The sequence below is a fragment of the Helianthus annuus genome, chromosome 1 (genome assembly GCF_002127325.2).
Source record: "Helianthus annuus cultivar XRQ/B chromosome 1, HanXRQr2.0-SUNRISE, whole genome shotgun sequence".
NCBI lineage: Eukaryota > Viridiplantae > Streptophyta > Magnoliopsida > Asterales > Asteraceae > Helianthus > Helianthus annuus.
Genome location: NC_035433.2, coordinates 145,577,685 through 145,593,985, shown reverse-complemented (window position 1 = coordinate 145,593,985; position 16,301 = coordinate 145,577,685). Strand labels below are relative to the sequence as shown.

At 34.4% G+C, this 16,301-nt stretch overlaps 1 long non-coding RNA gene across 1 annotated transcript; it reads right to left on the bottom strand.

Annotated features, from left to right (window-relative positions):
- Window positions 1–14,172: 14,172 nt before the first annotated feature.
- LOC110940887 lies at window positions 14,173–15,428 on the bottom strand. The gene is made up of 4 exons (XR_002593634.2): window positions 15,335–15,428; window positions 15,171–15,266; window positions 14,963–15,085; window positions 14,173–14,526 (listed from the first exon to the last, which is right to left on the bottom strand). It is a non-coding gene; the product is annotated as an uncharacterized LOC110940887 (long non-coding RNA).
- Between the last annotated feature and the right edge of the window lie 873 nt (window positions 15,429–16,301).

Sequence of the window (16,301 nt, the reverse complement as noted above, 5' to 3'; positions counted from 1 at the left end):
TATAGTGGGTTGGTGGCGGTGTACAGTGGGGTTGTGGCGGTGCACGACAGCCTGGTGGCGGTGTACAGTAGGATGGTGGCGGTGCACGGCAGCCTGGTGGCGGTGCACAGTAGGCTGGTGGCGATGAACGGTAGCATGGTGGTGGGTTGCAATCACCCGATGGTTCAAACTCACCACCATCCATTTCTTCTAATTATTTCTTTAGTGGTATACTAGTTACCAAATTTTAAATATATAGATGGAGATATGGATAGAAATGTCAAATAAAAATAAAAGAAATAACATACAACTTTTTATTTACTTTAAATACAACAATTAAATCTAATAAAAAAAACAAACCAAAATAAACCAAAAAAAAAATTTACAGACTAAAAAAGATATTTTTTAAGCGATAACACGAAGTGATCCAATTCCTCCACAAAGTTCGGTCTCCAATTCCTCTTTGTTTTTGAATAATTTGGCGGCCTTAGAGGAGCGGTAGAGGCCGTGGACGGGGAAATCCGATAACACGAAGTGATCCAACGTTCCCTTTATAGGTGAGTTCTTCGAATTTCTTCGTTAAACCACCTACCATAAAATGGGAGGACAGATCACTTCCGTCACTCGGGGCAGGTCCCGTCACCCATAAACACTAGGACTTCTAAAGCTCAGAAAAACGTCATCTTCAACACTGTTAAACAACTTCATTTTTATTTGGAGAGTATCAAAAGCCGGATACATTGACATAAGCATTTTATAAAAATTGGTTTGGAGAGAACATGTTGAAAATATCTGATTTTCGTCATTATATATAGTAGAAGGGTTTGAATTAACAAAAAATGTAAATGAATATGTGAAATATAAAAAAAGAAAAAGAAAAGCACGGAAACCGATGCCCCCCATGCGCCCCATGCGTCTTACAGCTCCTCCAAGGAGCCACTCAACGAGCCACAGCCAGGCCAGCCATTTGTCTCCGGATGCAGCTTAGCCGGACGCATCAGCCTACTTTTTGGCCCGGATGCGCTGGCGGCTGAGGTATCAGGTTACTTTTGCCACGTGTCAAGTCACCATTGGCGGACACATTAAATGTGGGATGCCCTGCTCCAAGGAGGCATCAAATGGCTAATTTGATAAGTCTAAGTTTTTCTTGGCTAATTTAGTAATTTTCTCAGGAAATTATGGGGAAGGGAATTGAAGATCTGGGGTTGAGTGTATCGGGATCCAAATTAGAAAGGAAATTGTTGGCTTAATTTGGTTAGTTTTTAAGAAAGAAAAAAGGGGTATTGGATTTTAATAATCCCAAGTTTCACTAATTGGCCGGTAATAATCCCAACTTCAAAAATTGCCTACAACAGTCCCAACTTGTAAGATTTTGTCCACCAATGATCCTTTGCTGTTAGTTTTTTGTAAGATTTTGAAGTTTTGAGCAGCGGAGAAGGTCACTAGAGGTTGGAGATGACAAGTGGTGGTCTCCTTTGGTGGTTTCAGGGGTAAACAAGGTCGTCGGAATAAGTTGCAGGTCACCGGAGTTGCGTAGATGGTGGAAATTTTAAACTTTTGAGAAGCGGAGAAGATTACAGGAGGTCGGAGATGATTGGTGGCAGTGGAGGAGGAGGAGGTGGGGGTGGAGGTGGTGATGGTGCCACATCAGCAACTCAGTCAGCAGAAAACTAACTGGGTTATAACCCAGTTAGCAAAGGATCATTGGTGGCTAAAATCTTACAAGTTGGGACTGTTGTAGGCAATTTTTGAAGTTGAGATTATTACCGGCCAATTAGTGAAACTTGGGATTATTAAAATCCAATACCCCAAGAAAAAAGGGGCTGATTCACATCTGGAAAAAAAGGAAGATAATTTTGCAAAGTAATAAGTGATGAATTTAGAGAGTTATTGAATTAATAAAATTGATTATGTTTGAATTGTTTAAAGTTTATTTGGTCTGTCTATGTAGTTTATATAATAAAACTGATTATGTTTGAACTGTTTAAAGTTTAAATGGTCTGTCTATGTAGTTTATATAATTGTGCGTTTAAGTTGGAATAGGTTTAGTTGTTATTGTTATTGTTATTGTTATTATTATTAGGCAAATTGGAAAATAATAATCCCATCTTTCTGAAATTGACCGATAATAATCTCAAGTCAGTTATTAGCCAATAATAATCCGACCTCGTCCAATTTTTTTTGTAAAATAGATCGCCATTAAAATAAGCTTAACGGAGTTAAGTTTTTTTTTTCCGAATTACAAACCGATGTTTTAGGGCTTTTGATCAGAACGAGGATACGAGTCGATTGATGTAAAACTTACCTCGGAATTGTATTCGAAATGGTTTGAATTTTGTTAATTGGAAGTTAAACACCCGAATTGAAGCACCGTTTTCGTGGGTTGGGGGCAATATTTTGAGGTAAGTTTTACATCAATTGACTCGTATCCTCGTTTCTGATCAAAAGCCCTAAAACATCGGTTTGTAATTCGGAAAAAAAAAACTTAACTCCGTTAAGCTTATTTTAATGGCGGTCTATTTTACAAAAAAATTAGACGAGTTCGGATTATTATTGGCTAATAATTGACTTGGGATTTTTATCGGCCAATTTTAGAAAGATGAGATTATTATTTTCCAATTTGCCTTATTATTATTATTATTATTATTATTATTATTATTATTATTATTTTAAATAGAGCTTTGTAAACCCGTTTAAGAGTATTATTATTTTCAAATTTACCTTGGCCAATAATAGGTATTTATTTTTCAAGTTTATCACCTTGGCCAATAATAGGTATTTATTTTTCAAGTTTATCTGGTTATTGTGTTCTGATTGGATTACCTTGGCCAATAATATGTATTTGTTTTTCAAATTTATTTATTTTTCAAATTTAAGTGTAGCTATGTCATTGCTGTAACATCTTCGTTGACTATATGTTAATGAGTGTCATTCAAGACTATAAATGAAGTGAAAATTATCAGTTAACTTCTGAAACAATTTTCATTATTCAATTATCTAAAAATTAAAACCTCCATGTGAATTATCTCAGAACCATTAAATTAACAACCTGTTATGATTTGTGACCTTCAAACTTGAATATAAATAAACAACTAGACATATAAATTTAATGGAAAATGACTTGTACTAATTTGACGAATGCTGCATAGCTAGAAACTAGAGGTATGCATTTATGTCTAACTTTTAGGCATCAAACCATATGGGTCTCATTCTTACTTGGGTCCCATAATAGGTGCACCACTACGTGTCATGGGTTTAAACCTAAGCCTTGGCTCCATGACCTGCAACGTCTTCTTGACCTAATAATTAAATTCGATGGTGTGAAAAGCAAGTATTTTAAATGATGAAAGCTTACCCTACACAGTTTAACAAGGGCCCTTACTAGCTCTTCAATAATTTTATTTATTCGTGTCATATATCTAACGGAAAGTCTGTCCCTTTGTATCAACATCGAACTTCACATCACCTTTAAGCATGCGGGGCCTTTGATTAACATAACGTTAAACTATTCCAACTTATCGAAACAATTCAGCACGTTCTAAATAAAATGATCGTATATGTATGTTTATTTGCGTTTGTCTTGACTATGGATGTATATGAGATAAGCTGCTTGAGAGCTAATCGAGATTGCTTTGCTAAAAACTTGAAATAAGCCAAGATTGAAATCGAGCTTTTGTAAGTTACACAAGTTGAGTGCGAGCTTAGGCAAGTTTGACTTGGCTCATTTACATCCGTAGTCCCGTGTCGGACAGGCCAAGGCACAATTTAGAGAGATATGTTGAAGAGGTATGGTCCTAAATCCTGCGTAAGGCAGTACAAGACATGCGCGGAGAGGACCATACCCAGACTTAACAGCACAACACCTAGCTATCATCAGAGCTAATGTGCAAGCCCTCGCCTGTGTAGGCAATGTAATGACGGCTGCTACAAGTACAAATAGTACATATGGCTAGAACTGCAACCAACCAGTGTGCGCCAGGCTCTGCCTTCACAGCACCCACGATGATCAATCGTGTAGGAGACAAGAAATACAAAAGGACAGCGACGTGTAACCAGTTAGTGTACACCATTCGCTGCTTCATGATCTTCACAACTGATGACAGACTCGATAACAGGGACAATTGACGGGCCACGTGGCACCAATCGCCATGCGCCAACGTCTTAACCCTCTGCAAGCACTAACGGTCGTGTCAGAAGAGAAAAACCGGATATTCCTTATTGGCGATGTCCAGCTCATCAGCCCATTTCTTTTTCCACACTTTTCGGCTATAAATACCAGCCTTTAACCATAGGTTTAATGATCGGCTCTCTTACTCTTAACACACGTACACTCGTTTATTGTTCTTGAACGATATTTATTCTCACGCCGAAAGGTGGTTACAAGGAGAACCCCCCACCTCTTCTCCTTGTAACGAGCTTCACGATGTTATTTTTTTGCACATTACATTCCCAGTCATTGATCGAGGAAAGATAATGGATTAACCTTTTTGATGAGACCCTTATCTCAAGGATATACTTGGTGTTTTTTCACATAAATAATGGTAGATCTTAATTTTAATCCAATTCTCATAATGGGCAAATGCTCCCATTCTTGTTTATGGAGGAAATGGTTTTAAAAATGTCCATTACGAAGGACATGGTTTTAAAAAATGTCTATAACCGATATAGCGAATCGACTTTAACCGATAACAGACATAATAAATGGGTTATGGTTGAGCTTTGTTTAACCGACCAGTTGGTTATGGTTATGATTATCAAGCTTTGGTTAACTGATATCACCAAAACCGAACTGAACGTGGTAATGCTAAGTCTATTTAACAAATGTATGTTCTAGACTAACCATGTAGATGTTTTTTTGCTAAGATAAAATTATGCTACTGACAAAATGATCTTCATGTAGATGACCTTTATTTCGATGAAAAATCGAGGTGATCTTTTATATACACTTAGTGCATAACGAATAGATTTAAGTTATGGATTTTACTTAACTTTATCAATGAAAATCATTTTCAATGCATTTGCATATGAACATCCAATAAAGGCTGCGATATTAGAAAATTCCATTGTCCCACATACAAGGATTAAGTGATTTTTTCGTTGAAAATTACCTTATTAAAAAAATCCGACATCAATAGTTAAGTTTAACACAAAAATATAGTCTTGGTTGTCTTTTAAAAAAAGACACATGCTAGATCTAACATAGTGGGTTCATTTTTATTTTGTAGGCCTATTGCTTTATAATTTTGAACTTTGGCCTAAAGTTGATTTTAGTTGAAAATTTTAGTTAATAACTGAATCTAACCAAAACTGAATCATAACCGATTAACCGTAAACAAAGTTAGGTCATGATTATAGTTAAGGAAATCCCATAATTGAAACTAGCGATTATGGTATGTTTAATAGTAAAAAAAGTTTTGTTGACGACTGACGACTATCGATAACAATTTGTTAGTGGTACTTTTCCATGAATATTAGTAGGGGCTCATCAACGGGGAAAGCAACGATGGATTTATGTGGTATAGTAACGATTGTTATCATGACCCTTTTACGGACAGATAAGCGGCAGAATTCTCATCGACAACATATCGACTGATTGTATGCCAGATTACCCTGATGCAACATTCTGTCGTTAGTTACCATTAAGACTCGTCACAAGAATGGGGTTATCTCTCCGGCGTAAGAATAAGTATTTGTTTTTTGGTAGTAAATTATAGAGAGGAAAAGTATGTTGAGAGAGTAGATGATCTTCTTACTGCTTGTCGAGTAAGTCGATCACATGAATCAACCACGAACTGGCTGTACTTTTCCTTGTTTTACTTCAATATAGTCGTGTGTATTGTCCACTTATATACGTACATATAGAGTCCTTTATTTACCTCTTTGGCTCTCTTCTCATTACTCACATATGGTCCCAAATGATACCACGTAGGAATGTCTCTTTCAAATTTACGCAACAATGAAGTGGTCGCAGTTGGCTTATCTAGTTGTGATTTTCACTTTCTTGTCATTATATTAGCATATTTTGTTTTACTCAGTGTAGATTGGTAAAAAAAAAACAAATAAGTATATATCTTACATTTTGGTAATGATTATTTTACAAAGTCATAAAAAATAAGTGTTACACATTGAGAAGAAAAATACCATATCGAATATTCAATAACAAAAAAGAAATATAATTAAGAGTTAACTGTCATTTTCGTCTCTGTCGTTTCTCCAATTATGTCAGTTCAAGCCAAATTTCAAATTTGTACCATTACCGTCCCTGATATTCTTGAAACATGTCAATTCCGTCCATAAAAACTAAGGGGGCGTTTGGTTCGCAGGAATTCAATGAAATTTAAGGGAATTGGAATTTGACTTTCATTTCTTAAGATTTTGGTTCACAGAATTTGATGGAATTGAAATCTCAATTCCAATCTTTATGTGTTTGGTTGACAATGGAATTGGAATTGGAATTAGGCATGAATTCCTTCAAATTCCTTTAATTAAAGGAATTCAAAATCCTTCCTATATGTGAAAGAATTAAAGTAAATTCATTGGAATCTTTGACCATTTCGACCAGCACCGTTTCAACTCGTACCGTTTCGACCCATACTGGTTTCGACCCGAACTGGTGGCTGTGGGTGCCGGGGTGATGGATTCCAATTCATTTGACAACCAAACACAACAAAAATGGAATTGAGATTCCAATTCCAACAATTTCCAATTCCAATTGGAATGTTTAAATTCCAAATCCAATTCCTTCACATTCTAATTCCTATACAAATTCCAATTCCAATTTATTCCGTGAACCAAACGCCCCTTAAGGTTGAATCGAATCATTGGACAAACCACAAGGACATGACAGTTACCTCAAGTTTTTTTTTTTTTTTTTTTTTGAAAGGAACTGGTATGTTTCAGTAATGACAGGGGCGGAAATTGTACAAATTTGAAATTTACCTAAACCGGCATAAATGAACAAACTACAAGGACGAAAATGAGAGTTAACTCTAAAATTAATCCTTAAATTCTCAAGCTATAAAATAATCTATACTATATAATAAAAGAAACCTGTTTTGGAACACTTGTCATTCTCTCATTTAATTGATTAAAATTATTAATAATACTAAAAATAATAATATTTAATCTAAATTAATACAAATTCTTATTATTAATATTCTTATTATCAATTGATTTCATTTGTATAATGAATTCGAATTTGAGTAATAAATATTCGAATATGTCCTTATCCAAATTCGAATGTTGAATTGTATTCAAATTCGAGTTCAAATGATATATATTTTTATAAAAAGATACAAATAACTTTTTTTAAATTAGTTATTTTTAAAATTAATTTCCTTTATTTTTTTCTTATTATTCAGGTTATTCGAATGAACCCGAAACCGAATAACCCAAAAACCGATCCATTGAACACTCAATACTCGACAGCCCCGACTCGATAAACGGTTGCGTGAACTCCACATACCGCGAACGATTATACAATATCGTAACGTCACCAACCATGGCATCATAATTCTTTTCACCAAAGAAGCATGCATAAAACGGAAATTAACATCAGTACAAGTGAAATTTTACTGGGTATGTTTGTTTGTTTGTTTACAAATATTTACTATCGCAAAAAGTAGTAACAAATCTGTCGCTAAGGTTATTGCGACTGGTTTGCTAAATATTTCAGTCGCAAAAAGGTTTTTCACTAATATATTTTGAAGAGATTTTGTGACCATTCTTTGTTTTTTTTTTTCAAGCGATTTTGTGACCATTCTTTGTTTTTTTTTTCAAGCTAGCAAACTTATAAAGTAACTCCATCAAATTATTATCATGTTAGCATCTCATTTAATCCTTCGTAATAAATTAAGATACGATATGTTTTTTTTCACGTTATTAAAAAAATATATAAATAAATTAGTAATAATAAATCTATATCTATACTCTATAAAAAAAAGAAACCTGTTTTGAAACACTTGTCATTCTCTCATTTAATTGATTAAAATTATTAATAATACTAAAAATAATAATATTTAATCTAAATTAATACAAGTTCTTATCATTAATAATATTTAATCAAATCTAAAATTTAATCTAATACAAATTTTTATTATCAATAATATTTAATCAAATCTAATAAGAATTCATACGAATTCCAAAGTTGATATTAACTTTCAAATAATTAAAAAAAATCCGCCTAACATCACAAATGTTTCTGCTAAATTCGATTAATTAATTTGTTCAACAATCACTAATACAACCTCCCACCTATTCAATCATATGATTTTTCAATCTTATATTAACTAAATAGATAAAGATTAATATTGAATCTTATCATACTTTAAATATAAAAAAATCTGTTAGTTCAGATTAATATTCAATCTTATCCTACTTTAAATATAAAAAAATCCGTTAGTTTTTTCAAATATTTTTTTTATTATTTGATATATAAAATCATATTTATTCAACCCATGTAATACACGGGGGTTTTTAAAAATATAATTTTTTTATTATTTGGTAAACAATGTTACATTTATTCAACCCGTGTAATACAATGGTTTTAAAGATGTAATTTTTTTTATTATTTGGTATATAATATTACATTTATTCAACACGTACGATACATATGGTTCTTATGGATATAACTTATTTTATTATTTAATATATAAAATTACATTTCTTCAACACGTGCAATAAAGAAGGCTTTTAAAAAGATAGTGTTTTATTATTTGGTATATAAAATTTATTTATTCAACCCGTGTGATACACGGGGTTATAACCTAGTTATATATAAAAAAAAAAACGTTTATGTGGTCTCCAATTCTAGGGGTAGGGGCACACAAATAGGATAAATTTTCATTACTAACTTTATAATTGCATTAAAATCAATCTCAGTTTTTACTACGACCGATCATATCAATTTTAGATACATGTGTTATCACAAAATATAGTAGTAAATGCTTGTTATAGCGTGTAGTACACACAGTAGTTTTTTTCATGAATATTCAAATGACAGATGATTTCTCTCATGTCGTTAGCACCAATATTTCGGCAATAAGAAACATGAGATATTAGTGACTATTCATTAACATTAAAAACTGGTTCTTTTTCACATGCACGACTCTAGCATGTATGCATTTTCTGAACATTTAAGGCACCAAAATCTAGTAGCTACTAGCTAGTATAGTATGGGAGGTTTCATTACTATTTGGAGATTTTTTTTTTTTAAACGACAAATTTGGATCGCTGACGAACCACTGGAGTATCATCGTGTCATCAGTGGAACCACCCGATCATATCCATCTCCAGTAGGCATAATGCCTATAAACCAATTCAGGAGAACACCCAATAAATATGGAAAAACTCCCTTGTCAGCATTCGGAGATTAATTAGGAGAGTAAACAAGAATTCTACTAATAATTATTACAATAATTCAAAGCCAAATTTCTTTTCCCTAAGATATTTGATAGTTTCATTCTATGGGCACTAAATAAGTTTACTTTAATGTGTAAAGAATAGTAATTCCTTGGTTAAAGAATAGGTCCAAATCTCTGTAGTTAGATACTTAGATTGGTCCATATTGTGCGGTTCAACTTTTGTTTTTTGAACGACGGCGTATTCGGGCTCAATGGCATACTGGCATGCCTCTTCATAGCTGAGGTATCTATATTTCAGAAGGAATTACAACCGTCCATTATTAGTTTGGGAGGATGGCACCAAACCATTCCAGGAGGAAATCGACTGGCTCGTAAAACCCCCTAACTTGTTTTCTACAAGAGTAATACCACTTTAATGACATACTCAATCTGTCACAAAAAAGACATCTTCTCTTTAATGGTAGATCTAAGGGGTCATTATGCATACCAAGTACACGTAATTAAATAATTACAAAAGTAAAGATTATACACAAGACGTACAAGAGAAAAAAGAGGTATGTCACAATAAAACCGTTTTCTGCTTTATAACATAAATATCTAGCCAAAAAAAAAAGCAACGTGGATAAAGATTAGTGAAAACTGAATTATTAATATTTGGTGCCTTTCTTTGCCGATATCCAAAAAAAATCAAATAGAAGTATCTATCCCAAAAAAGCAACTTTAACGTTAAAGTAGATATTTAAGGAGTTTTTCTTTGCCAATATCAAAAATAATTTTGGTTGTGTACCTAGACCATTTACAATGAAGCGTTTGCGGGGTGGGGGTGGAAGAGAGAGGAGGGTCGCCTACAGGCCTGGCGAGATAGAGAGAGGGGCGCCATACGGAAGGGCACGCCCGTGTAAGAGGAGAGGAGAGAGAAGGGGTCACGCCCATGAACGTATTTGCCGATCAATCGAGCACTACGGACATGGAGTAGTCTATCCCCCTTGCACTACGGATGGCGTCTTAGTTGTATGGTGTAGAAAGACCAAATACAAAATACCCTTAACGTGAGAAGTGAAGGAGGGATTGTTTTTTCTTTTTTGAAATTTTTTCCCTACTACTTAAGAATGATGTTTAATTCCAAAATATAAAAAAACGTGATTTTAGAGTAGTAGAGTAATTATTATAGGGTAATTATAATTACTCTATAAAAATACATAATTACTCTAATATTGTAAAATCATGGTTTTTTGGATTCTGGGACTAAAATACATGATTAATAAGATAGGAAAAAAATTCAAAAAGAAATCTCTTTTTCACTTCTCACATTGTATTTTATTTATTTATTTTTTTTTATGTTTAACTGTTTGTACAATAACCTTACACTAGCTACTTCTATATAAAGTTTTCCATGTTTTGGAAAGTAGGTGGGAAACCTTTTCATGATTCAAACTTAAAAAATATGTTTGCCAAATTAATTTCAAGCTCTAGGTTGATTATATAAATGACAAGAATGGTGTCATTATTGGCACAATATTGCAAAGTGTCACTGAATTTTAAATTTTAGAAACATTTTACAAAGTTTGGCTTTTACTCATACTTTATGTGAAAATTTTGTGTCACTAGACTCACTACACTCACTACACTCTTTTTGTGTCACTATGTATTTTGTGTCACTATATATAAAGAGCCACTTTATAGCTGATGAAAAAGTGACATCTTTCAGTTTCAGTACATTAGTTCAGGTTACTATTGATTTTAGTAATTGGCATGATTCTTTTATGATGAACTTAGACTACAAGGTATGGTGATGGACCATCCTTGGAGGATGATTCGTCAGGTAGGCGACACGTCATAGTCCTCCCAAGGATGGATCATCCTCCAAAACTAGGGGGCATGGGAGGATGGTCCTAGTCATAGTCTTCCACCACTTTTATGTTTTTTTTTTTTTTTGATCTTCTAATTTTTTTTAACATTTAACAAATAAAGTAACAAAATATTTTCATTAATATTAAAAAACATTACATAAACTTAAAAAAAATTAAACTTAAAAAAATAAATTAAAAAAAAAACATAGACTTAAAAAATAAAAAAAAAACTTAAAAAATATCCTAATATATTAAAATAATCTACTAATCTTCGTCTTCCATGTCGTGGCCTAGTTCGTTGGGAGCGTTGTTCCAAATGTACTCCACCAAGTCCGCTTGTAGGTTGTGATGTGTGTACTCGTTACGTAGAGCGAAGGCGTTCAAATCTTGTTGTTCCTCACTAACTGGAACAGAATTTCCAGTAGACGCGTTTTCGTCGTACTCGCATATCGCTCTCCCTTCGTCTTCAATGATCATGTTATGAAGGATGATACAAGCGTACATAATGTGTCGTAACCTCCTTGGTGTTTGCGAACGTGCTGGATGTGAAATGATGTGCCATTTTTTTGTAGAACACCAAAAGCCCGTTCAATATCTTTTCTTGCGCCCTCTTGAAACTTTGCAAACTTTTTTCTTTTGTCGTCGGTCGGGTGCGGGATAGTTTTAACGATTGTCGAGTACGTTGGGTATATCCCATCGGCTAGGTAGTAACCTCGCCTGTACTCCACCCCTGAAACCGTAAAGCTTGTGTCTGGACCTGTACCCGCCACTACATCATCAAAAATCTGTGACTGGTATATAATGTTAAGGTCATTGAGCGAACCAGGTAGACCAAAAAAAGCATGCCATATCCAGAGATCCTGTGACGCAACAGCCTCTAGAATGATAGTCGGATGTCCCTGATCTCCCCTAGTATACTGACCTTGCCATGCAACTGGGCAGTTCTGCCACTGCCAGTGCATGCAATCAATGCTCCCGAGCATTCCTGGGAAACCATGTCTCCGTTCGTGTGCTTGATATAATTTTTGAAAGTCGTTTGCGTTCGGTTTCCGTAGGTATCGCTTGCTATACAATTTGACAACCCATTGGCAAAACTTGTGCAAACATCGACGTGCGGTTCTTTCAAACATCCTAATGTACTCGTCTAATGCATCGGGTGCGAAACCGTACGCAAGTTGGCGAATGGCCGACGTACATTTTTGTAAATTACTGAAACCCCTTTGCCCCCTAGCATCGTTTCGCAATGTAAAAAACGGATCAGACTGGGCCATGTCGCCTGCAATACGTAAAAACAGTGGACCACTCATGCGGAAACGACGTCGAAAAATCTCGGCTGGGTACACGGGTTCGTCGGCAAAATAATCGGCTACTAGTTTATCGTGGCCGGCTATAAATTTAGAACAAAACATAAATGAAATTAATTATAAAATACATTTTAAAATCTATATAAAACATAAGGAAAAAAAAGTAAAATACCTTCTTGGTCTCGGTTATATTTTGCTCGTCTAGTTAGCCGTTGGGACGACCCTTCATCGGCCCCCATGAACACCTGAGCCGCGTTCATAATCATGTTGTGCATAATAGCATCCTCTTCCGAAGATGATGAATACCACGCGGACTAAGACGATGAAGACATAGAAGAAATTGAAGAAATGGAAGAAACGGGTGAAGCCATGATAACTTTTTAGCGAGAGATGGGGTGGTAGCGGGTAAAAAATGGTACAAAATATGATGAGTTTTTATAAAAAGGGAAGAGTGGTTTATAAAATGTGAGAGAGATGGGGTGGTAGTGGGTGAAAAGTTGTGAAAAAAATGGTTAAAGATGTGAGTATTTATAAAAATGGAAGTGAATTTGGGTATATTTTGAATTATGGCCGTTTGAATGTGGGTATATTTTGAATTATAAATTAATTTTTTTTTTATTTTCAACGGTCAAAAATGGAAGGGCCCACCAACTTTGGTTCGTCGCAAACGGCTAGAAGCCGACGCTGAAGACGGGACGGGATGGGGGCGGTACGGTGTTTGGACCGTCGCCGACCCAGGACGAACCGGGGCCGCACCCCATACCGTCTAGCCTTATTTGTGCTCAATTGACATAGATGGAATACAAGTTTATAGAAAGAAACAACATTATTTCTGATCAGTAACTTTACTCTCATAACCATAGCCCAGTTCTAAATATTGCTAGTATATGAAATTATTCAGATTGGAGAAAACTTAAAATTGAAGGTCAAGATGAGAAAATTCAGATCTCCACGCAAGCTTTTCATACATATAAAGTTGGTCCCATAACTTGTACGGATCAAATAGTTTTAAATGTGGCTTTTTTTCAAGGGGTATTATTTGCATGTTCGACACTCTCAATACGGGTCATATAGCTTTTTTAATTTCCTATAAAATTGATACGTCAGATTTTGTCTATTGAGCTGGACAGCGTCTTGAATGAGTTTATATATATATATATATATATATATATATATATATATATATATATATATATATATATATATATATATATATGGAGTTATTGTAAAAAAGATCAAAAGTGTGAGAAAGGTAAGAAAGAATCTCAACCATTAGATCTAACACTAGTACAGATTTGAACAAAAGATGCGGTTAAATTGGCTATGAGATGCGGTTTTAGACCCGCATCTTATGGCAAGGCATCTTTTGGCTATATGCCAAGAGATGCGGTTCCAAAAGATGCGGTTCTAGAACCGCATTTTTTTATAGAACCGCATCTTTTGGTATATTAACAAAAAAACTACTTTTCCATAACATGCTTTAGAGATGCGGTTCTAGAACCGCATCTTTTGATATATTAACAAAAAAGCTATTCCTAATATACTCAAATGATGGGGTTCTAGAACCGCATCTGTTGGCGTTATATATATATATATATAATTTTCAGGAAATTTTATTAAAAATTTCCAATAAATTCCAATGATTAACAAATTGTCTAAAAATAAAAAAAAACAAAATTAATTAGAACAAATGTAATACAACCCAAGAACATAAAATACTAAGATTTCAAAGTAACACAATATTGCAAAAGTTTTCCAGAACTTCAACAATACAAATAACTCTAAAGATGAAATTGACATACAATAACTTCCTGAACCGACCAAAAAAGAAAGGAGCAAAGAAAGGTCTGATACTGTATCTGCAACTCTTTCATCAGTGGTGAACGCGTAGGCAAGTTTTCTTCCAAAAATCAAACCAACCAGAGAACAAAGAAAAACAATCCAACTGCAATAAGAGTCCCCAAGAAGACTTTAATTGAGAATTTGGCTGCTTTGGCATTTCCTCTCCCTAATTCATTTGCAACCTGAACACTGCACAATACAATATACTTTAGGGTGTCGAATCGGCTTAGACCAACGCACAAAACACTTTACATTAATTTTTCTTTAAACTTTACAAATACACAACACATTATATAGGATTTGACCCCATTTCAATTTTCAAGAAAAGAAAACTGGTCGAATTTGCTACATCCAACAAAGTTAATTAAAAGCACCTGTAATGTTGATGAAAAAGTATGAATTTATACAAAGAATTTATTATATCCATTTACCATGCAGCACCTAAGAACCTGAGGCTGATCATGAATTCCCATGCATTGATATTCAGGGTGAAAATATTAACATAGCAAATTTCTCAAGAGAGATTTAAAATTTCACTTAAATGGATACAAAAACTGTAAGATCATTGTGTATTAATACATATTTTTATACTAAATGAACATTAAATGGGGGAATTTGAGCTAACCTTGAGACACCTTTACGGAGTTCATGTCCGAATCCCAAACACCTCCTTAATCCAACGCTCCATCAAGTCTACGACCATAGATTCAATTTCCTCACCCGAAGTCTTCTCTTGTGTATTCCATTTCTGAAAAACAAATAAAACACAATATCTAAATGTATACAAATAAATTAAAAGGCTGATATATCTTAAATATATGAAATACACTTACACGATTAATAAAGTCATGTTGAATTGTCTCAACAAACTCCCACATGTGTTTTATCAACATATAACCGCATTCCCATGAGCCCGGTTGTTGGTAGCACTACAGTTAATCCACAATTAATTATTTTAAACACCAGAAAAAAAAACATGAAAAAAAAGAAAACTTACATTGATAACTGTCCATGTAAAAGTTCTCTCGAAACCACTGGGAATTAGCTTTGAAATGAGGTAACTTTCCTCCGACTTTCCCTTTTTTATTGAATCAACAATGAATACGCTTGAAGTGGTTGGTTCAAATATTAAAAGCTTCCAGTGATCGCTAAAAAATAAAATATATAGAACAATTTAATATATGTGTATGTGTATGTGTATGTATTGAGGAAAATTGTATATTACTTGTCATGATAAGGTGCAAGAAAATATCTTTTGTCTTCATGATGCTCGTATACCTCTTTGATGTGTTTTATCACATCATCCGGATCACTTTCGCATTTTGCACCACAAATTTTGTACGGATCAAAAAATGCACACCGGGAATTGGGAGACAGAAAAAAATACCTAATATACATATATATAAATGATAAAGTTAGTAAATTAAATTATATCTAAAAAGTTATTGTACAATATTAAAACAACTTACATGGAAAACGAATGTATTACGCTAATATCAAGCCACCGCCTTAGAAATAAGTTTAACAATTCTGAATATGGGATTAGATATTGAACCGATATGGGATACATCCCTTGCGGTGAAGAAGTACGAATGTGAGTGCGGTGCTTAAAGAGTTTGTCTAATTTATCAACTACGTCTCGAATGAGACCGGTTTTGTTTCGTAAATTCTGCTTGATCGAATTCAACTTAGGATCCTCCCATGTTTCGCCTTGAGAACCGGTTATGAGTTTTATATGTGGTTCGAGTTTGGGTTTGGGTACAGTTGCGAGTACGGGTTTAGGTACGGGTACCGATACGGGTTTGGGTACAAGTTTGGATTTGCGTACTTTTTTGGGTTTGGGTACGGATACAGGTTTGGGTGCTGGTACAGGTTCGGGTACAGTTTCGGGTACAGGTTCGGGTACCCTTACAGGTTCGGATACCTGTATGGGAGCATTTGTAACAGTTTGTTGCTGCAACTAA